Source organism: Phocoena sinus, chromosome 8 (genome assembly GCF_008692025.1).
Source record: "Phocoena sinus isolate mPhoSin1 chromosome 8, mPhoSin1.pri, whole genome shotgun sequence".
Taxonomy (NCBI): Eukaryota; Metazoa; Chordata; class Mammalia; order Artiodactyla; family Phocoenidae; genus Phocoena; species Phocoena sinus.
The window spans coordinates 20,524,459-20,548,451 of record NC_045770.1 but is presented as its reverse complement, the minus strand read 5'-3'; the positions used below and the strand labels follow the sequence as shown (position 1 = coordinate 20,548,451).

At 37.7% G+C, this 23,993-nt stretch overlaps 1 protein-coding gene across 6 annotated transcripts in view; it reads left to right on the top strand.

Annotated features, from left to right (window-relative positions):
* The window catches only part of SIK2 (salt inducible kinase 2), a 131,399-nt gene that overhangs the window by 39,142 nt on the left and 68,264 nt on the right, over positions 1-23,993 (top strand). The window contains exon 1 of one of the 6 annotated variants that reach the window (XM_032638911.1): positions 19,475-19,489. The exons of the other annotated variants lie outside the window; for them this stretch is intronic. The gene's annotated coding sequence lies outside the window, so the exon portion shown is untranslated. Of the gene's footprint in view, positions 1-19,474; positions 19,490-23,993 lie in introns of those variants that run through there. 6 annotated transcript variants of the gene reach the window in all.

Here is a 23,993-nt window from a genome sequence, read left to right as displayed (position 1 = left end):
GCATATACAAATGCAATAGTACCTTCTCAACACTGACTATAAATAGTTCATTAGCCCTGAAAGCTTTATTACTTGACTGTGAGTCTATAGATTCTTCGCTCATAAAACATTGGATTAGTGGATGTATACACTTCATGTCAATATGCTAACCAGCTAAAATATTGCTTAATATCCTTAATTTACATATATTTTAAATCTTAGCCATAGCAATTAATTATCCTTTTCTTTGGCTTTTCTGAGCGACTAAATTTCAACTCATGAATTAGTTCAACTATCTCTGTTCTGAACTTTCTGAACAAGTAGAAGAAAAATCTCTGACCTTTATAGAAGCACATGACTTTAATGATAGGTAGTTATATATTCTACCTGCTATTCTTAAGACTTTGAAACAAGAATTTTGACTTCTGTATTGAAAGTCAATAAGAAAAAGCTCTTATGAAAATAGCATTCTGCTGAAAAGCAGAAATGCTTCTTGCTTATTATCTTTAAAATACTTATTTGCACCTGTTACAGAAATTGTAATGATGTAATGCTCTAGTAGATATATAAAATCTTTGGCATAATTATCAGTTTGGGGAAAGTAAAGGCTAGGCATCAGCATCTAAAAATATTATAAGCATTTTGTTGATCTTCTTAAATAATCATTCTCAACCTCTTCTATTTTTCCTATTCAGACCTCCAGTAATTCAAATGGCAAAATATACATTCTTTGAATTGACCATGTCGCTTGTTTTTCCCTAAGTTATTTTATGTTTAAAATTGGGAAAATACTTTTCATAAAATCATATAAAGTTAGTGAAAGTAAAAATAATAAGCTTAAAGAAAGGTTGTATTCAATAGAGCTAAAACCAAAGTGAGCTCTACTTTTATGTTTATCTAATAATATGGCTGGTCTCAGTAGGCATGCATTTTCTAGAAATAGTACTCGTTCGTTATGAGTTTCAGCATAGAGGAAAAGTTGTGTTTTCTACCTTCAATATTATATATAAAAATGAAATAGATTTTTATTGCTTTTATTGGACGTCTTTTAAGTCTTGTTAAGAGCACTTCTGAGTTCTAGATTTATAATATTAAGTTGCTTCAAGCTACATATTCTTTGCTGAAATGCTTAATATTTCACATATCATATGCAAGAAAGATTGGTTTTTAATTCACTAAAGTAAAATTAAATAATCGTAATTTAAATTTGAGTTAATGTAATGATCTGTAGGAATTAGATAGGTTTTAACTGAGATCTAATGGAAAACTTGCTTGTTTTTAGTTTTAGTGTTTTGGGTTTTTTTTTAAGATAAAATAATGTGCTTACTTCTTTTTGGTCCAGTAGATGTGTATAAAGGTAACATTGTTTGTACATTCATTCATTCATCCATTCAACAGGTATATAGAAAACACCTACAATATGGCAGACACTTCAGTTTGATTAATTTGCTTCAGTATAATAAGTTGTGATTTTGGCTTTGTCAATGGCAAATATATTACTCTGGCCAGCATAACTGCAGGCTCGGTAGTGTCTGGTGGGCTGATAATTTTAATGGAAGTAATTTGCTACTCCAAAAGCATTACATAAATACTACATAAGAGTAATTATTAACTGTACCAAGGAACCAATATCAGCTCTTTATACAAATATGTATCCCATATAACTGTGATTGAAGATGATGCATGGGTGTTTGTAAGATCTCATCTAGACATACCATTTCTTTAAAAATCTGTCAGATTTATTGAGTATACACTGAAAAACATACAGTAATAAAACAGATAAATATTATTTATATATATAAATGTATGTAAGTGTATATATATATAAATATGTATATGTATATATAAACAATATGTGTATAAATATATGACATTGTTTTATATATGTGAAAACAATGCAGTCAAATCCTAAGTTCACGCAGAATACACATATAACTTTAAATCTTGCCATTGGCTACACTAAATCTATGGGAAATTGGTGGCTAGGGAACTATGAGTAAAATTCATCACTTCTGACTTTTAAACACCTTTATTTTTTAAATATTTATTTATTTATCTATTTATTTATTTGGCTGTGTCGGGTCTTTCATTGCAGTGTGCAGGCTTCTCTCTAGTTGTGGCGCACGGGCTCAGTAGTTGCAGTGTGCGGGCTTAGTTGTCCTGCGGCATGTGGGATTTTAGTTCCCCGACCAGGGATCAAACCTGGGTCCCGTGCATTGGAAGGTGGATCCTTAACCAGTGGACCACCAGAGAAGTCCCTTAAACACCTTTATAGTCAAATGGGTCACACATATGTGGGGTGGGGATGAGGATGGAGAGAGGGGAAAAATGACTGAAATTGATAGAACACCAAAATCAAATCACCTAGTTTGCAGTTTTGCCAAGAATCCTGTGATAGACAGTATGTCATTAATATCATCTTGGGGCTGTGGGCTGCCTTTGGCTCACCACTTCAGTTTTAAACAAATTGTCATGAAAAACATGGACCGCCTAGATATGAATGAGAGTAACTTGAATTTGCGTAAGAGGGCATCTAACTAACGTAAATGCTTAGAGAGACAAACCAACCAGATTCAGATGGTCTTGATTAGAAAAGCTAATTTTTAAATTATTGTTAATAAAGCTGATAACAATAATTGGCATTTATTGAGTCATTACCATGTGCCAGGCACTCTGCCAACTGCTTCGTACCTCTTGTCTCATTTAAACTTCACAAAGGTGAATGTGTTATCATTATCCTCATATAGGTGAAGAAAGGGAGACTCAGTGGTGAAATAAAATTTGCCCATGGTGCTATAGTGAATAAGTGAAAAGGGTAGGATTCAAACCCAGACTAGAAAAACTCATGTTTTTAACCATTATGACAGTGTTTCTCAAAGTATGTTTTGTAGACAACAGGTATCAAAATTATATATAATTTTAATATTATGTATAATTTATATACAATATATAAAAATTATACTGGCTAACTATATAAAAAGATTTCTAGGTCCCATACTAGACCTGCTGAATCAGATTTCTTGGATATGGGATCCGGGGCTCTGCATTTTTAACAAGCTTCCCAATGGGATTCTTATGAACACTAATGTGTGAGAACAGCTATACTATACTATATTGCTATGTAGTTTTTTGTTTGTTTGTTTTTGCGGTACGCGGGCCTCTCACTGTTGTGGCCTCTCCCGTTGCGGGGCACAGGCTCCGGACGCGCAGGCTCAGTGGCCACGGCTCACGGACCCAGCCGCTCCACAGCATGTGGGATCTTCCCGGACTGGGGCACGAACCTGTGTTCCCTGCATCGGCAGGCGGACTCTCAACCACTGCGCCACCAGGGAAGCCCTGCTATGTAGTTTGAGTATGCAAATAATAAGGACTGATGGGTAGGAGGATGAAGGATATTTCTGACATTAGGAATGATACATATGAAGTAATGGAAGGGTGAATAACTTCCATGTGGACTGGCAATATTTGTAATATTGGAAAACATAGGTTGTGATATAGAAGACTTGGAGGATGTTGAAGTCTAATTTAAAGATTAGGACAGTGCTTTAGAAAAGAAGGAAGTTCCCAGTAGACTGAACAGAGTTGGATGCCAACTTCTTCTGCTCCATTAACACCTTGCTCACTCACACCTGTATCGTAATGCTGAAACATTCTATTTCAGCTCTTTCCTTCATTAAACTGTTCTTGAGACTAGATACTATGTTTTATTCGCTGTTGTGTCCCCATCTCTTAGCCTAGTTCCTAGTACATACAGATCCCTAATAAATGTCAGATTGTCTCCGTTTTTTTTCTTTTAGAACTTTTGGAAGGCCCAAACTGGGCCGGAGTCCTTTCTGGGTCAACTTTTAGAAATTTGAGAGCCTTGAGCATCACCTCCCTATCTAAACCCACAGATCCAAGGAAGAGCTTCAAGCTGTGACTTGGCTTCCATGAATCAGCTATTGAAGTTTAACCCAACCTTGAATCCTGAGCCTTTCCAGATGCCCCAAGAAGAAAATTTCCAGGGACACAGTAGTCTGTCTTCCTGCTCAGAACAACTGATATAGGGCTTAGTAACTTGACCCTCAGCCATGGGACCAGCTACCTTTCCCCTCCACCAGAAGGGTCACCCCAAGAGCAGGACAGACAGGAGACCATCCAACAGTAGAGGTAATAGGAAAAGACATTGATACTTCAATTCTGAAAAGACAGTTTAGTTGGAGATCCTTCAGTCAGAGCATACATTATAAAAATAACTTTAGACTTGAATTTGAATGTTGTCATTTCTGGAATCATCCTGAGAACCACAGAATGAGGAAAGCAGCCTCTCATTCTTCCTCCTTAGCTCAGAAATGCTCAGTAACTTGATCCTCAGCCCTTGTTCCATCCATCCTCTGCACTAGAAGAATTCTTCCAATAGCAGGAGAGAGAAGAGACAATCCAAAGAGAAAGGCAGTGGGAAAGGGACTTGACATGTTCAGAGAGGGGCTTCTAACACTGGTTTAATCAAGGCTTGTTTCCTCGCGGGTTGGATTTCAGATTACATACAGATAATGATTGTACATATTGCCTTGCACAGAAGCTTTCTAAGAACTTAAAACAATGAGGAATCATCAGTTGTAGGAACAAGATGCAGATTTATGCCAAAGACTGGTATCAGAAAGTAGATTCGATCCAATTTCAGAGCCAATACCAAAATGTTCCACCAGTAATTTTAGGGTCTGTGTGGGGCAAGCTGGGAGGTTTCTGTAATGCAAGTTGTCTTTTTCTCTTTTCAGTTCTGTCTTTCTTCCCCTCCCTTGTTATTTGCAATTTATAGGTTACCTATCTATGTAGATTGAATGCCTTTCTGATTTCAGTTTGCTTTATTCCATTTTATTGATTAGTCATTCTTTGGCGCCTGCAAGTGTATATTAGAATTCTACAGTCAATTATAAGATGTGATCCACTGTTAAGAATTTGAAACAAAAAACTGTGAGGAAAGCAAAAATAGAAATTGTTCAGGTAAGACATGATTGTGATAAAGTATATGTTAGTAAATATTTTTTGCTCTGTAACAATGATATTATTTCCTCTTAAAGGAATTTCTGCTGTGTTACTTCAGCGTTTTTCAGTGCAAATTAAACACATTTAAAGGAGAGAAAAAAGTCTTAGAGAAGCTCTAATAATGGAGTGAATCCTCATGGGAAAAAGAAACATAGATGTCAGGGTTAGAGTAGCTGATTTACTTTTCTCTGCTAAACATTTCATTTGCTTGTTGAAATCTCTGATTATTGTATGATCTCCTCTCTGCAGGTTTGTACTCTTTGCAATATAGAATGCTCCAAGATTTTAGTCATTATTATTCAAACAGTATTTGGCCATTGTCAGATTGTTTAGCCAAAATAGGTACTATTTTCTTACCTCTTTCTACTTATTTCTTGACTTAGTTGTATGATTTTGTTATTTGGTACTCTGTTTATAATTCTATCTGTATAAAAACCTAATTGAAATGAAATGTAAATTCTTTAATATTGTGCTGTGTTTAATCAGTATAAGTTTTTAATGTGCTGTTTTACAAGTCTAAGACAGGCATCTCAAGTAGCTTTTAAATTAGTTCCCCACACCTAAATGCAAGTGAGAATTGTACATTTTCCTGCTTGTCATCAACTGCTTCTTCTCCTCAGTCTTAACCATGTTTCACTAACCATGTCCATCTGTTATGTCTTATTAAGAATCTGTACACCCATCAGCTTCACTCTTTTAGAGGAGTATAGTATAAAAGCTTCATGGAGAATATATGGCTTTATGTTTTATGTGAGGTGAAATTTCTTTTCCCAGGTAAGGATTGGTTTTATTTTTCACTGTAGATGCAGATCCTTTAGAAGAGGGGTCCCCAACCCCTGGGCCATGGGCCAGTAGTGGTCCTCAGCCTGTTAGGAACCAGGCCACACTGCAGGAGGTGAGCAGCGAGCAAGCAAAGCTTCATCTGCTTCTCCCCATCGCTCCCCATCACTCACATTACCGCCTGAACCATCCCCCCTCCCCCACCCCCATCCGTGGAAAAATTGTCGTCCATGAAACCGGTCCCAGGTGCCAAAAAGGTTGGGGGCTGCTGCTTTAGAAGATAATTATGAGTATGAAATCTGATTTCAGAATACAAATTCCTGGGACTTCTCTGGTGGTCCAGTGGTTAAGACTCCATGCTCCCAATGCAGGGGGCCCAGGTTCGTTCCCTGCTCAGGGAACTAGATCCCGCATGCCGCAACTAAAGGTCCCGCATGCCGCAACTAAGAACTGGTGCAGCCAAATAAATAAATAAATATTTTTTTAAAAAAGAATACAAATTCCTTTGAGAGAAAAGTTAATCAGAATCAGAATATTTAAAACATTATTCTGCAGTGTAGCAAACAATTTATTAGATTTATCAGCAGATCCTTCATATATAAACATATATTTATCATATATAATAAATACTATATGAGGGATGGAGGATTTTTGGGGGGGCAGGGATGGAGGATTTTTAAAGATTTTTTGAATTAAATTTAAATATTTAAATTAAATTTTTCTTGTTCCTTTGGTCACCTTATCTACCAGTAAAATCTGACATCCCAAACTTCTATATATAGGTCAATAGATATCAGTAATTTTTTTTCTGTTTTTTATATTAACTATTGCTTAAAATCTGTGTGGGGAATCTACTGCTTACTTTTTTGGCTGTGTATACAGAGACTTTTTTTTTTTTTTGGCTGCATTGGGTCTTCGTTGCTGCGCGCAGTCTCTCTCTAGTTGTGGAGAGCAGGGACTACTATTTGTTGCAGTGCACTGGCTTCTCATTGCTGTAGCTTCTCGTTGTGGAGCTCGGGCTCTAGGCACATGGGCTTCAGTAGTTGCAGCACGCAGGCTCAGCAGTTGTGGCTTGCGGGCTCTAGAGCGCAGGCTCAGTAGTCATGGCACACAGGCTTAGTTGCTCTGTGGCATGTGGGATCTTCCCGGACCAGGGATCGAACCCATGTCCCCTGCATTGGCAGGCGGACTCTTAACTGCTGTGTCACCAGGGAAGTCCCTACAGGGACTTTTGATGATGATTATGACAGTGGTGGTAGATGTTATTGAAAGAACAGTGGCATGAAAAGCCTCTCCTGACTCCCTTATGCTAGGTAGGTTAGGCAGAGGTCCCTTCTCTGTGGTCCCATAATGGCCTGTGCATAGCTCTCAGTGCTGTACTTGCCATTTTATAATTATATGCTTCTAGATCTGTCTCCCCTACTTAACCGAACTCCTTGGGGGCACAAATGTTTCTTATTTATGTTTGTATTTTCAGTACCTGGCAGAGTGCTTAGCCCACAGCATATTGTAAATATTATGTAAACGTTTATTGAGGAATTGAGAGTATTGACTCTAACGTTGACAGATTGCTGTTTTGAACTAAGATTGCACTTCGGTGGACCAAGATAGTCAGCCCAAAACATACTTATATTGCTTTTAACCATTTCTCTGTTATTAATAGTTAAGTTGTTTACTTAATAGAGAACGTGTTATTTTTCAATTTACCAAGAAAGTTTAACATCCTCAGTGTATTCTCATTACAGAACCAAATTTGTATTCCAAATTTGGCTCTGTATAATTTGACTCAGTATAGTCAAATGCTATACATAAGCCTTAACATAAGGATACTTTGTCCTGGTTATTATATGACCTCAAGCAAGTTTATTACCCATTCTCCTTATGTATAACTCACCAATTTCTACTTTACTACTCTATGAGGATAACTGACATACTAGTTATCACCACTTTTATCTCTCTTTAGAGAAATTCATTAATGGAAAGAAACAGGGACATGTTATTCATAATGCAAAATAACCAATTCAGTTTGGTTCTGAAATGCATGTTAACATTTTTTAAGTGTCTGATCTGAAATTTTGTTTTGCGTTGTTTCTTACAAATAATATATGATCTTTACTGTTAATCATTGGTATTCCAAGTAAAATAATTATGCTATGAAACTCTGACCTGAGTTGCTTAGTAAGCTAGTTGCCCAATTCAATTCCCATTCAGTTTTCTTACTTAACTTTTCTTAAAAACTTCTATTCCTCCTTCATTATATCATCACACATGTTCATTGTTTTTATACTTTAAACAAGATGTTTAGCTAATTCCAATTCTCCTTGAGAGAGAAGTAGCAACCCTTTAAAGTCTTTCTTTTATTATTTTAACCTGAAGATAGAAAAGGAAACCTCAATGCCCCTTTTGTTCTCCAACAGCCTAAGACTAAATTTATGCAAATATTTACTGGACATCTATGATAAGTCATTGTTCTTAGTGCTGTGGACTACAAATTGAATAAGATGTGTTTTCTGCTTTCTAGTCAATTGGAATAAATGAGACATATTCCTATAACAATGACAAAGCTTAAAGAGCAAGGCAGGATTTTTTTAAATAAGATGGCATTTGAGTTGGAACTTGAAGGACTGTTCAAAGGATCTGGTTTCTCTGATTGATACCTTTGGATAACTCTTAGATTGCTGCTGCCCTTGCTGATAAACTCCCATTTTGGCTACAGTCTATCTTTCTATTTCAGTAAAGTATTACTGAGTTGGTAATCCTTAAATTGATTTTGCATATATCTACTCTGATCCATTCATATGCTGATTTTATTAATTAGAATATGCTGCTATTCCTAAAAATCTGTTACTCCTTTATGCTGCCTTCAAGGGTGGAAGAGAATTTAGAGTGGGGGGAGGTAAGTTTCAGACGAAGGTAACAACATGAACTAAGGTACAAAGTTTGAAATTTTTGAGGTTTATGTGGAGAACAAAGCAGTTCAGGTTGACTGGAGCGAATGGGGGAGGAAAGGTGGATAGTAGGAGAATATAGTAATGGGAAGAGATAGTAAGGGTGTAAAAGATGGGTTAAAACTATATATTATGGAGTTCTGTATATTTAGTAGACTAAGAAGTAATATGGGCTTAATTAATGCTATAAACATGGAAGAGCTGTTGAGAATTTTTAAATAGAAGGATGACATGATAGTTCTGCTTTAGAAAGGTTACTTTGGATTGGAATTGGGAGATCCCAGAGCTATGGTGATCACCTTGACAAGTATTACAATAACCCAAGTGAAATGTAGTCAGGACTAATATGGGGTAATGTCAGTGGAACTCACTTGGTGGGGGAGTGGAAGAAAGAAGCACCAGATGGGAGAAAGGTGGCAGAGAGAAAATGTCAAGCCCTGACATTCTTTTCCAAAAGCATAAGAATAAATGAAAGGCAAAAATGTGTCAGGAAAGGATTTGAAAATCTAATGCCGGACCTGGGATACCTTTTAGAACATCTTTGACACATGATCTGTTCTCTTTTGGTGGCCAATTTGTTTGATACTGATTGTGTGATCATTTTGTTCACTTCTTATTTTCTTTTATAATCTCATTTGTTAAGTTTTTACTGTCATTGCATCCATTTTTTTGTCCTTCATCCATTACTTTTGGCCCCTTTTATTTAGCAGCTTTAGTCTAATTTGACTTTACCCTCTCCGTCAACCCTCATGTGTCCTAAGACAGGGCTTGTTAAGTAGCAGAGAACACACTCAACCTAACTGTCATGAAGCAGAATGCAGTGACAGGTTACAGAGATGTCTTATGGTAATTCACGACTATGGAAAGATTAGCTGGGCATCATAGGAGCTAGAAAGCTGAAAGAATGTCTTTCTCAAAGGAGCAGTCTCATTCTTCCTAATGGCTTCTCTGCTTCTTGCTACACAGCTCCGTATTCCTCTTCTCTCTCTCTCTCCTAGCTGACTTCCTCTGCCTTCTTATTCCTTTTATAATGGCTCAATCGAGTTTGAGTTTTTATATACTCTTTCAGTTCAGTTTCTCACAACTAACGGGCAGCTTCCCTCTTTGTCTCTTAGTCCTAGTATTTCCCAAGAGAAGGAATCTGATTTACCCAACTCACTCAATCCAAGTCCTAATATCCTTTCTGATCCAGCAATCATTCAGCTACAGGTAATAAAAGCCTGACTCAGATTGGCTGGACAAAGAGGAAATGTATTATCTCCTATAACAGGAAGTTCAGAGGAAGGGCAGCCTTTAGAGTTGGTTGATTGGAGAGTCAGCAGTGTTATCAGGAACGCTGAGTTCTCTGCATCCCTTCACTCTGCTATCCTTGGGATTGGCTTTACCCTTAGTAAAATAGCTACAGCCATTCCAGGCATCACATCCAGATACAATGACATTCAGAAAAAGAAGTGGCCATTTCTTCCTATGGTCTTTTCTTAGGAGTGAGGAAATTTTTCCTAAAATCTGCCCTGGAAGTGAGCAGATTTTCCATCGTGTCTCATTGACGAAATTTGCAGTTAAAGATTTGTTTGGGTTAATAAACTCTGTTGGTAGAAAAGAGAAGCCACCAGAATATATAATTCCTGTTCTATCACTGGCAAGGGGAACGTGATTAAATCAGGCCCGTCTCTGGAGTTGGAATGGAAGTTATTTCCCCCTATGGTAAATGAAGCCTTATATTTGGAGAGTAAAAAGGAATGGTGGTCTATTGATGGGGACCCAGAAAAGTCCTTCTGTTCAAAGGTATATGTCTATGTACACTGGTATATAAGCTCTTCTTTAAAATGGAAATTATTGTGGGAATTTTACCTGAAGAAAATTGAAGTTCTATCAGGATGAAAGATAGTTTACTACAATTATCTTTGGGTGAGGTATGTGCCCCTTTCCCAGTTAGCTATGGCCTGGAGAGAGAGGTACAGTGTATAGAATATACATAATATAAAACAAAACCACTTTATACTATAAGTGAGGGCTCTCCCAACAGGGCATGGCAGATAGGTACCATGAAATATATATGGTCTATACCTCTCTGGGATCCATTTTCTGAACTCTTACAGACACAATCCTTCCTCAGAGATTTTCAGTAATGAATACATTCATTTCAGTGAAACCATGCTTCTTACTGTTGTCATGAAAAAACATTGAGTATTCAGTCACATAAAATTTTTGCAAAGTTTGGAATATAATTTAAAGAAGGTCACTTATTCACAATGAGGATTCCGTATAATAGTATAGTACCAGTAGAGATATTCTTGCCAAAACTTGAACCTAATAGATTTACTATCCAAGCTGTGTTATCTAATACGATTTTCAGAATTAATTTTTAGTAAGGAGTGTCACACTTTGCATGGCCTGCATCTTACTGAATTTGTGCATACTAATGAATCTAAAAATACTGAGTATCTACTATGAGAATCTCTTCTTGATACAGTATGCAAGCAAAAGATTCAAAATATAACATATGTTCATTGAAGAACAAGATTATTTATGGATCAAAAGGAAAACTAAAGTAGGTCAGAAGCCCAGAAAGGCTCTTCTTTTCAAATATATATGCCAATACACATATCTGCAGTTTGAGATGGGTTTTTCTTTTCTTTTCTTTTTTTTTATATTTATTTATTTATTTGTTTGTTTTGGCTGCTCCGGGTCTTAGTTGTGGCACATGGGATCTCCGTTGCAGCTTGCGGGATCTTTTAGGTGCGGGATCTTTCAGGTGCGGGATCTTTCAGCTTCCAGAGGAGAAACATGATGGAGCCTCAGGAGCAAGCCAAGTTCAAGCGCAAGTACAAAGTGAAGCTGGTGGAGAAGCGGGCGTTCCGCGAAATCCGTTGGTAGCTGCCACGGGATGTTGGAGCCCCCGCCCTTCAATAAAGCACCTTCTGACCACCACCACCAACAAAAAAAAAAACTCCTAAAAAGACTCCTAGAAAGTGTAGCAGATCTGGGCCCAGATGTGGCAGCTGTGGGGCGCTCCCTCTATCAGGTTTTGAGGCGGCTTGAGCGCCGGCATAGTGGGTGCTGAGGGGGTTGGACTGTCACCTTGCTGGGGGTTTTGGCTGTGTCCTGGGTGCTGGGCTGGGTGGGCGTGCGGCCACCGGAGGTGAACAGAGCAATCAGGGCGTTCCAGGCGTTGATTCACACTGGCGGCTTCTTAGTTGCGGCATGCAGACTCATAGTTGCTGCGTACAGACTTCTTAGTTGTGGCGTGCATGCGGGATCTAGTTTCCCAACCAGGGATGGAACCCCCGCCCCCTGCATTGGGAGTGCCAACTCTTACCCACTGGACCACTAGGGAAGTTCCGAGCTGTTTTTTTTCTTAATAAGCTTTGTTAGTAAGAAAAAGAAACCATAGAATGTAGAAAAGGGATGGGGAAAGGAAGCAGGAAGGGCACCTAAGACAACTATATTTTTTACTTTTTTACCTAGAGCCCTGATGGTCACTTCTGAAAATGGTCTTAGGTACTTCCACAGGCCAGTATTTTTTACAGCATGTTTCGCAAAAGCTGATCCTTGACCTGCTCCTTGAAAAGGATTCATTCTGCAGTCACAAATAGTGGGAAATAACAAATTCTTCTCCAGGAGATTTATAATGCACATTAGTAAATAAAAGACTCTGAGAAGTAACACAAATTTCTCTAACCCTGTATTTTCCACACTTTCTTAATTACCTAGTCTCTCTTGTCATATAACATCTATCAACATCTTGCAGAGCATACTGAGAAACTGTTGAGGTCAGAGAGGAGTGTTCTTGAGCAGAGGAATAACATTATGAAAGCAGAGTTTTAGTAAGAACGACCTAATGATATGTAAGATGAATTGGAGACAGAAGAGATCGAAAGCCTAAAGTCCTGTTTGGAAGCTGTTGGAATAATTTGGTATGAAGAAGATGTCACAGATGGAATAATAGTGAATGTTTTCTATTCCTTAATTCAAATATTTATCAAGGCCAAACCGTATGCCAAATATTGTTCTCGATCCAGGGGATACAGAAAAAAAAATTCAAAATCTTTGTCCTTGTGAAGTTTATTTGTGTCCTAAGAGACGAAAAAACAATAAACAAACAAATATGTAAAATGTGAAGCGGTGAAGAGTGCTAAAAAGAGAAATAAAGCAGAGTAAAGGTAGAGTCCCTGGGCAGTGGTTAGAAGGAGACCTTTCTGATGAGTGAACACATAAGCAAAGACCTGAATTAGGTTAGAAAGAGAGCAATATGGATACCTAGGCAGAGGGAACAGCAATGCAAAAACTTTGAGATAGGAGCCCAGTGTGGCTAGAGCAGACTGAAGTGGAGGATGGTAGGAGAAGGGGAAAAGGAGCATGGGAAGGGACAGGAAATGAGTAAGATCACGGAAGGCCTTAAACACCTAATAGACCATGGTAAGGACTTCAGATTTTATACTGAGTGAGGCCGGAAGCCATTGGAGAGTTTTGAGCAGAGGAGTGACATAGTGTGACTTAGTTTTTAGGTGATCACTCTGACTTCCGCTTGGAGAACAGACTGGAGTGGAATTGCAGTGGAGACAAGGAGACTGGTTAGGACTATTGTCAAGGTCTAGACAAGAGATGACAGTGGCTTGGTCTCATGGGGTAGTGGTGCAGGTGGTAGTAAGCAATCTGCTTAAAGATGAATTTTAAAGCTAAGAGTTGACAAGAATTTCTGTCAGTGATACCATGTGCCAGGTTTTATATTTTAAGTGTTTAACACTAATTATTTAATCTTCATAAAAAACTTCTGAGGTAAGTACAGTTGTTATCTCTGTTTTACAATTGAGAGGACCACGGCACAGAAAAGTAGCTTGCCCAGGGTCATACAGCTAATAAGTGGTGGCACTGGATTTTGCACCCAGGCATCACAACTCCAGAACCTGTGCTCTATTATGTCATTCTGTCATCCTGGCCCCTACCCTCTCTAGGGAGGAATTAGAGGAAAATCTTGGGCCAGTACCAAGCAAACACTATATAATGCCTCCTGCCTTCTTCCATCCATCCGATATATGCAAAATTCATAAGAAATAAAATCAAAGTTTTTCTTCTTTAATCTGCTTATAAAACGTTTGAGCTACATTCCACATAACCTTGTCCTTTTCCTTGTTTTTCTGTTTTTGAAAGACTTTGAAAGCATCTCAGGGGAAATCATGTTTTCTGACTTTACCACAGGAAGAGGTTGGGGCAGCCTAAACTGGTGCTGGGCAGACTGGAGAGAGTGAGATAAGATTCCAGGTGTTCTTTTGAGGTTAATTCTGACAGTTGTTTGAAACATTCCCTCCCCACACACAGCTTCTGTGAGAGAGATGGAATAGCAGTCAGGATGTTATAAATTGCCTTTTGTTTCCCAACTCCTGGTGGCCAAACTACTTTGAGTGATTCTGATGGTTGAAGCAGGAGAACGCTTACTGTTGTTCATTACCTTACTCTTATCTTCTCCTTTTTCTCCTTGGCTTGAGGGCTTCAGAGGAACTTCTGGGAGGGAGGAAGCAATCTTAGGAATTTACACATTTGAAATATTTTTTTCTGGTTTCTGATCTGGAATCTGAGGAGCTTGGAAGTCATCACTCCATCCTAACAACAAGTAAAAATCTGAACAAACTGAAAAATCAGCACAGGGCAAACCACTGCCCACCGCCCCAAATTAAAGCAGACAGGCAGATGCAGAGATCCACATCTTACCAGAGTGGAAGTCCACAGGAGAAACCTCCGAAGGAACCAGTACTGGGGTCAGAAAATCTGAATGATGAATTCTTGGAAGCTCAGTGTGGACAAGTCTGAGAGTAAAAACTCCAGGGCGCAGGGTGGGTGGGTGTGGTCCACGCTTTTGTTTTAGAACTGTAGAATGCTTCCCTTTCCCCCACATCCCACCACCATACCACTGAAGCCTACTTACTGGAGTTCCTTTTACCCAGTCATCATGTCCAGCTTTCAACAAAAAAATTACAAGACATATTAAAAGGCAAAAACCACAGTTTGAAGAAATAGAGCAAACATCAGACCAGACTCAAATGAGACAGGGATGTTGGGATTATCAAACTGGGAATTTTTAACAACTGTAATTAATATGCTAAGGACTCTAGTGGAAAAGTAGACAACATGCAAAAACAGATGAATAATATAAGCAGAGAGATGGAAATTCTGAGAACGAATCAAAAATAAATGGTAGCAATCAAAAGCACTGTAACAGAAATGAAGAATACCTTTGATGGACTTATTAGTAGACTGGACACAGTTGAGGAAAGACTCTCTGAGCTTAAGAATATATCAGTAGATGGGCTTCCCTGGTGGCGCAGTAGTTGAGAGTCCGCCTGCCGATGCAGGGGACATGGGTTCATGCCCCGGTCCGGGAAGATCCCACATGCCACGGAGCAGCTGGGCCCGTGGGCCATGGCCGCTGAGCCTGTGCATCTGGAGCCTGTGCTCTGCAACGGGAGAGGCCACAACAGTGAGAGGCCCGTGTACCGCAAAAAAAAAAAAAAAAGAATATATCAGTAGAAACTTCCAAAAGCAAAGAGAAAAAAATTATTTTTAAATGGAACAGAATATCCAAAATCTGTGGGGAAACTACAAAAGGTATAACATGAGTAATGGGAAAGGAGGAGGAGAAGAGAGAAAGGAACAGAGGCAGTATATGAAGCAATAATAACTGAGAATTTGCTCCAAATTAATGTCAGACACCAAACCACAGATCCAGGAAGCTCAGAGGACACCAAGCAGCATAAATGCCAGAAAAACTATACCTAGGCCTGTTGTAATTCAAACTGCAGAAAATCAAAGATAAAGAAAAAAATCTTGAAAGGAGGCTGGGATGGACTTACCTATAAAGGAAAGAAGATGAGAACTACATCCAGCTTCTCCAAGCAAGCAAGAAGTGAGTAGAGTAAAACATTTAAAGTGTTGAAAGAAATACTTTTCTCCAGTTGCATTGGCTGTAATCTAACCAAACAAATGAAGGTTAAGTTAAATCTGACCCTTCTTCCACAATCCATTGAACCCTGTTCCTAAAATACTGGACTTGAGAGAATGTATGAAACAAGGAAGAAGGGAGTAGATCCAGATACTGTAGGAATTTCATAGGATTTGGTGATGTATCAAGGGTACTGTGAGGCAGGTATAGACCAGGGATGGGATGAAATGATGAGGGTAAGGCCAAAGTAGGTGTGAGATATTAGAATCAAAATTTAGAAATGCAGAGGACCACTGAGCGTACAGTTTTGTTTTGCATGGACTTTGGTTTTCCAAGTGTTGCTCACTAGGTTACTGACCACCATTGAGGGTCAGAACCTTGGAGAGTTCCAAACTGAGCAGGGCAGGAGAAATAGGCTCTATTGCACTGGCATGTAGTAGACAGGATAAAGACTCTTACAACTGATGCTGAAGCAACACTCTTGTTTGCTTTCTCTTGGTATCTCCAAGATTTAAAAGACTGGTACCTCTGCCTCCCTACAGCCTCATGGAGATCTTGGTGGAGCTAGAGATTTCAGTCTATCTTGTGGAACACGCACAAAGCCATCACAGTTACAATAGGATTTTCATTAAATGCTGATGTTACAAGAGGGACATGGGGCTTTCAGATACCTGTGCTTTCTCCTAAGGACTGTCCTAAGGTATCATATTGCTTCTCTGTGTTATCTACTGATCTATTTTGAAATTAATCAAAATCCTTTCTGGGGCTGGGAGGGTAGATTTGCCTAAAAGTTGCTTTCTGGTAAACACTTATGTTTGGAACTGAAAGGTAAAAAAAAAAGATATTCTGTGTATTAGAGTTGATTTTTAAAAGCTGAAGTAATTCAGACTATTAGCAGCAACAACAGACTTTTGCAATATAAATTGCAGGCTGACTAGCCTCCTCTAATATCAGTAATCTGGTTTGTTTATTTGTTTTTAGGGTACTAACATTATCCAAACATTTCTATTTTCATTGTTGTTCTCTTTCTCCTCAGTTTTAGGGCATGTTCATGGTTTTCACATCAGATTGATACATTTCTAATGCTTCAATTAAAGCTTAAAAATTTTTTAAAAGATTAAAAATCTTTTTTTTAACCAGTCTACATTTATGATGCCATATTTACCTAAAAATAGGAACTTGAATGTACATTTTAGGAAACAGCTAACTAGTAACTCCTGGTGCTAATAATAGTAAAGGGCAGAAAGTCTTATGAAAATAGAACTTACTGCAGAGAATAACTATGACATATTTATCCTCTGTTACAGTTCGAAGATGTATTCATTATCTTTTTATACTACCTGAGAGAACAGGAGAGTTAGAGCAAATTCCTGAATAGCTAACCGATTTGCAGTGCCAGAAATAAGTACAGTCTCTAAAAGGTGTGTGATTAAAAGAGTCTCCAGGATTGCATGAGCATTCTGATCAGATTTTAGAGATTAAAAAAAGGTTAGATTTAGTTATGGATAACACTAATACATATTAGGGAGAAAGATACAAGATTATACCAGAGATCTGTGTCTCTTTCAAGAGGCATCTTTAAAAATACTTATTAATGGCTATTACTGGTTATTTTAATTAAAGAGTATTATTTTGTTATATGATGCAGAAGACCCAGTTTGTGGTTGTGAACTGAATTTGGACTGAGACTTAATGTGTGGTTCACATCATACACATCAAAACATCAAGAGACTAACTGCAGGGAACTTTTCAGATGGGCTGAGTAGAGGAGGGGAATTGTGTCCTGAGTATGAATTTGCAGCTGTGAAATTACAAGTGAAAACTACAGACTCTGACAGAATGAAGGAGGGCCAGATGTCAAAGATGACTATGAGGGAACTACTGGCGCCATTAGTAGGAATGAGGAAGTTACAAAGAAAACCAGTAGGCAATGAGTTCCATTCGGAATATGTTAAGTATGAAGGATTGGGAAGATATATTTACTAGATAGTTGGAAATTTTATTCATTTAACAAATATTTATCGAGCCCTAGAAATATCTTTTTTTTTTAACATTTGATGAGATTGAGAGTAATACAGGTTTCTTTCCTACTCCTATAATCCCAATAATGTGGTCCCTAGGTAGATTGTCTTAAGGAAATATTTTAAGCCATTTATATAAGATATAATAATTGCTTTTTTTCCCCACCTCTGTGTTACACCTTATGATAATCACAAATTGATGGCTTCCAAATTCAGACTGTTTTTAGTGTTGTTGAAAACAAAATCTCCCTGTGAATGTACTAGGAAACATTGAATTGTGTGATCTGAATGATTAAATTACATGGTTGTGATAATTATATCTCAATAAAGCTGTTAAAAAAATTATTCCTCACTGCACACCTTTCTGAATAGATGTGGTTTAAGATCACTAGGGAAAGACCATAGTTCCATATCAGTGGTAGAATTTGTGACATACAAATAAATTACATTGTATTTGAGAGAAAGAGAGAGTAGATACCACTTAGTTTTTAGAATGAAGTTTCAAGCTAGTTTTTAGAGTAGAAAATGTAGATATTTTTCCTTTAATCTCGTCAACAAACATTGAGCACCTGTCCTACACAGCCAGGGGAGTCAGGAAATGCTTCCTTAAGGAGGTGATACTCTGAGATGAGTGTTGAAGGATGCGTAGGAATTAGTACAGTGAGGAGGGTGGAGATATTCAGAGGCAGCAGCCTGTGCAAGGGCAAATAGATGTGGGGAACTGCACTCAGTTTGGAATTACTAAAGGGAGGGGTGTGTGTCAGAGAGAGGGAGAAAAATCCTTCCATGTAAATACATAAAGATTCATCACAGTTTTTAACAGCTTCTTAGTATTTCAAAGTATGATTATATGCCATAAATTATTTAACCATTCCTCTATCAGTGGATGTTTAAATTGTTGCTTGGTTTGGGCTATTTCAAATAATGTCGCACTGAACATACTTGTACACGTGTCCTTGCAAACTTGTGAATGTAATTCTGTCAAAGGTTAGGCCTTGGTTTTGATAGCATTGACAGATTTGAGTCATGACCAATCACACTTCATTGTATTGTATAATTTTTGAGTCAGTTTTGATTAAATCAAAGGTGTTTTCAATGTCAGGTCATTTAGGGCCTTTTTCGGCCATGGTAAGGACTTTGGCTTTTACTCTGAGTAAAAGCCATTTTATATGGGAAGCCATGGGTGGATTTGGGGCAGAGGACTGATGTGATATATAAAAATGTCTCTAAAGATCACTCTGGCTATTGTGTCAAGAATAGAAGACAGAGAGGCAAGGACAGAAGTAGGAAAACCAGTTAAGAAGCTACTGTAATTGTTCAGGCGGGAGATAATGGTGACTTGGACTAGAGGAGAAATGATAAAGAAAAATGGTAGGATTCCAGACATATGTCGAAGTTAGAGTTGACATGATTTGCTAATGGATTGTATGTGAAAAGAAATATTAACTCTCAGATGAAAGTTCTAGGCCTTTTCCTGAGTTGGGAAGATAGGGAGCGGTACAGGCTTAGGAGAAATGATCAAGTGTTCTATTTGGGGTATGTTAAGTATGAAATGCATATTAGTTATCCACGTGGAGTTGGTGAGTAGGCAGTTAATAGGTGAGGCTAGAGATCAGCATGGCCAATATTTTGTTAATAAATGAATGAAGCATTGATAGGTAAATCAGGAAGGAAATGTATAAGCAAAGTTTGAAAGAGAACAAGAATTACAGTTAACTCCTTTATTATGACTCACATACATGGTCCTTTTCTCTCTGTTTCCAGATAGGTCTCATTTTGACTGGAATAGAATTAAACTGGTAAGAGTTTGGAAGGGGAGAATGCATTCATATGTATATATTTATTTCTCTCAGAATCTACCTGTATCTAAGAATGACAGTCCTCAGAAAAATAGTTGCTGTTAATCATTTTGTATAGAGATATTCTATCTTTATGGAATTGCTGTGTTTCATGAAAATGATTATAAAGAAAACCTCTTTTCATTTTGACTTGCATATTAAATTAGAAATGTTTTCCCACAAAAATCCCTAATAAGCTGAGTTGGAAAACCTCTTAGCAATTAAGATATTAATCACTTTGTGGTATACTGGTTATGGTAATTTACCCAGCCATAATGACTTTATGGTCATTAGATCTCAACTTTGCTTTGCCTTTTGCATGCATCATTTCCTTAACTTCCTAGCATCCTCTTTGATCTTGGCTATCCCTTTCTTACTGACTATAGACTACATTTCCAAACCCTACTCCACATTCTCAGTTCCCAAAGTATCTTTTCTACCTTTTATCTGTATGTTATGAGGATACCCATATTTGATAAAGCCTCATTCTCTTCATGGCACAAACTGCAACCTAATTATAGTAATTCAGAAGGCTGCCAGTTAAGTCTGTCATTTATCCGCGTGATGAAATTTTCTTTAGTAAACTCACTGCATCTGAATGATAAATCCATGCTGGCACTGATAGCTTAATCCTGTAGATTTCAAAGGATCGAATCCAAGGTCACTGACAGATCTCACTGTTTTTTTCCAATTTGGTTAATAGACGTCTTTATTTATACAAAACTTAATGGTTCACAAATATTTGAGTAGTACATAAGGTATTCTATTTGAACTGTTGGTAATACTAGCACATGATGGGCTTTAAAAATAGGGCAACCTCAGAATTTCCCCAAGGCTTTAGCTTCAGCTCCTCCTAGAGTTACACAGCTCTACAAGTCCATAGTATTATGAGACATGTTAAACTGCAACAGAATATTCTTTGACTATGCCTAGAATGTTTAGTTAACCTTAGAGCAGCAATTTTTTAAGTGCACAATCAGAATTATGAAGGAATCCATTTATTTTTTATTGTTAACATTCTCGTAATAATTGGCTAGTTGAATAGTGATTGGATTTAGCATGTCTTAACAAATTCCCAGAAAGTAAAATGGACTTACCATTAATCTTTTTTTCCTTTGTTCAAAGAGGAAGGAACAAGAGGTTAGAAAAGATTGATTAGAAGGATAGGTCAGAGACCGTTGAGAAACTGCTAACTAAACAACAGCAACAAGGTAGTCAGAAAACTCTTGCTCTGAAATCTATATACAACACCACCTATGAGAGGATACGAGGACTTTTAATGCTTTTCCAGTCGTGGAGCCATGTTCTAACTTGGAAATGGAGCTTTGAGAAGGGTGCATTTTCTAAACTCTGTAGATCTGGCCACTATTAGTTTTTTGTTTTTTAACTCTACCTAACCTTACTGGTTTATTATAAAGGATACAAATGAACATCTGATGAAGAGGTACATAGGGTGAGATCTGGAAGAGTCCCAACCACAGGAGCTTCTGTCCTCATAGACTTGGGTGTGCCACCCTCCCAGCACATGGATGTGTTTGCCAATTCTGAAGTTCATCAGATCTCACTGTTTGTTTCTTTGTTTTTTAATTTTATTTTATTTATTTTTTTATACAGCAGGATCTTATTAGTCATACATTTTATACACATCAGTGTATACATGTCAATCCCAATCGCCCAATTCATCACACCACCACCACCACCACCCCTCCACTTTCCCCACTTGGTGTCCATACGTTTGTTCTCTACATCTGTGTCTCAGTTTCCGCCCTGCAAACCAGTTCATCTGTACCATTTTTCTAGGTTCCACATATATGTGTTAATATACGATATTTGTTTTTCTCTTTCTGACTTACTTCACTCTGTATGACAGTCTCTAGATCCATCCACGTCTCAACAAATGACCCAATTTCTTTCCTTTATATGGCTGAATAATATTCCATTGTATATATGTACCACATCTTCTTTATCCATTCATCTCTCGTTGGGCATTTAGGTTGCTTCCATGACCTGGCTATTGTAAATAGCACAGCAGTGAACATTGGGGTGCATGTGTCTTTTTGAATTATGGTTTTCTGTGGGTATATGCCCAGTAGTGGGATTGCTGGGTCATATGGTAATTCTATTTTTAGTTTTTTAAGGAACCTCCATACTGTTCTCCATAGTGGCTGTATCAATTTACATTCCCACCAACAGTGCAAGAGGGTTCCCTTTTCTCCACACCCTCTCCAGCATTTGTTGTTTGTAGGTTTTCTGATGATGCCTATTTTAACCAGTGTGAGGTGATACCTCATTGTAGTTTTGATTTTCATTTCTCTAATAAGTAATGATGTTGAGCAGCTTTTCATGTGCTTCTTGGCCATCTGTGTGTCCTCTTTGGAGAAATGTCTGTTTAGGTCTTCTGCCCATTTTTGGATTGGGTTGTTTGTTTTTTTAATATTGAGCTGCATGAGCGGTTTATATATTTTGGAGATTAATCCTTTGTCTGTTGATTAATTTGGAAATATTTTTTCCCATTCTGAGGGTTGTCTTTTCATCTTGTTTGTAGTTTCCTTTGCTTTGTAAAAGCTTTTAAGTTTCATTAGGTCCCATTTGGTTTTTTTTGTTTTTATTTCCATTACTCTAGGAGGTGGATCAAAAAAGATCTTGCTGTAATTTATGTCAAAGAGTGTTCTTCCTATGTTTTCCTCTAAGAATTTTATGGTGTCCGGGCTTACATTTAGGTCTCGAATCTATTTTGAGTTTATTTTTGTGTATGGTGTTACGGAGTGTTCTAATTTCATTCTTTTACATGTAGCTGTCCAGTTTTCCCAGCACCACGTATTGAAGAGACTGTCTTTTCTCCATTGTGTATTCTTGCCTCCTCTGTCATAGATTAGTTGACCATAGGTGTGTGGGTTTATCTCTGGGCTTTCTATCCTGTTCCGTTGATCTGTATTTCTGTTTCTGTGCCAGTACCATATTGTCTTGATTACTGTAGCTTTGTAGTATAGTCTGAAGTCAGGGAGTCTGATTCCTCCAGCTCCGTTTTTTTCCCTCAAGACTGCTTTGGCTATTCGGGGTCTTTTGTGTCTCCATACAAATTTAAAAATTTTTTATTCTAGTTCTGTAAAAAATGCCATTGATAATTTGATAGGGATTACATTGAATCTGTAGATTGCTTTGGGTAGTATAAACATTTTCACAATATTGATTCTTCCAATCCAAGAACATGGTATATCTCTCCATCTGTTGGTATCATCTTTGATTTCTTTCAACAGCATCTTATAGTTTTCTGCATACAGGTCTTTTGTCTCCGTAGGTAGGTTTATTCCTAGGTATTTTATTCTTTTTGTTGCAGTGGTAAATAGGAGTGTTTCCTTAATTTCTCTTTCAGATTTTTCATCATTAGCATATAGGAATGCAAGAGATTTCTGTGCATTAATTTTGTATCCTGTAACTTTACCAAATTCATTGATTAGCTGTAGTGGTTTCCTGGTGGCATCTTTAGGATTTTCTATGTATAATATCATGTCATCTGCTAACAGTGACGTTTTGCTTCTTCTTTTCCAATTTGTATTCCTTTTATTTCTTTTTCTTCTCTGATTGCCATGGCTAGGACTTCCAAAACTATGTTGAATAATAGTGGCGGGAATGGACATTCTTGTCTTGTTCCTGATCTTAGAGGAAATGCTTTCAGTTTTTCACCATTGGGAATGATGTTTGCTGTGGGTTTGTCATATATGGCCTTTATTATTTTGAGGGAGTTCCCTCTATGCCCACTTTGTGGAGAGTTTTTATCAGAAATTGGTGTTGAATTTTGTCAAAAGCTTTTTCTGCAGCTACTGAGATGATCATATGGCTTTTCCTCTTCAACTTGTTAATGTGGTGTATCACATTGATTGACTTGCATATATTGAAGAACCTTTGCATCCCTGGGATAAATCCCACTTGATCATGGTGTATGATCCTTTTAATGTGTTGTTGGATTCTGTTTGCTAGTATTTTATTGAGGATGTTCGCATCTATATTCATCAGTGATATTACTCTGTAATTTTCTTTTTTTGTAATATATTTTTCTGGTTCAGGGAGATGGTGGCCTCATAGAATGAATTTGGGAGTTTTCCTTCCTCTGCAATTTTTTGGAAGACTTTGAGAAGGATGGGTGTTAGCTCTTCTCTAAATGTTTGATAGAATTCACGCGTGAAGCCATCTGGTCCTGGACTTCTGTTTGTTGGAAGACTTTTAATCACAGTTTCATTTTCATTACTTGTGATTGGTCTGTTTGTATTTTCTATTTCTTCCTGGTTCGGTCTTGGAATGTTATACCTTTCTAAGAATTTGTCCATTTCTTCCAGGTTTTCCATTTTATTGGCATATAGTTGTTTGTAGTAATCTCTCATAATCCTTTGTATTTCTGCAATGTCAGTTGTGATTTCTCCTTTTTCATTTCTAATTTTACTGATTTGAGTCCTCTCTTTTTCTTGAT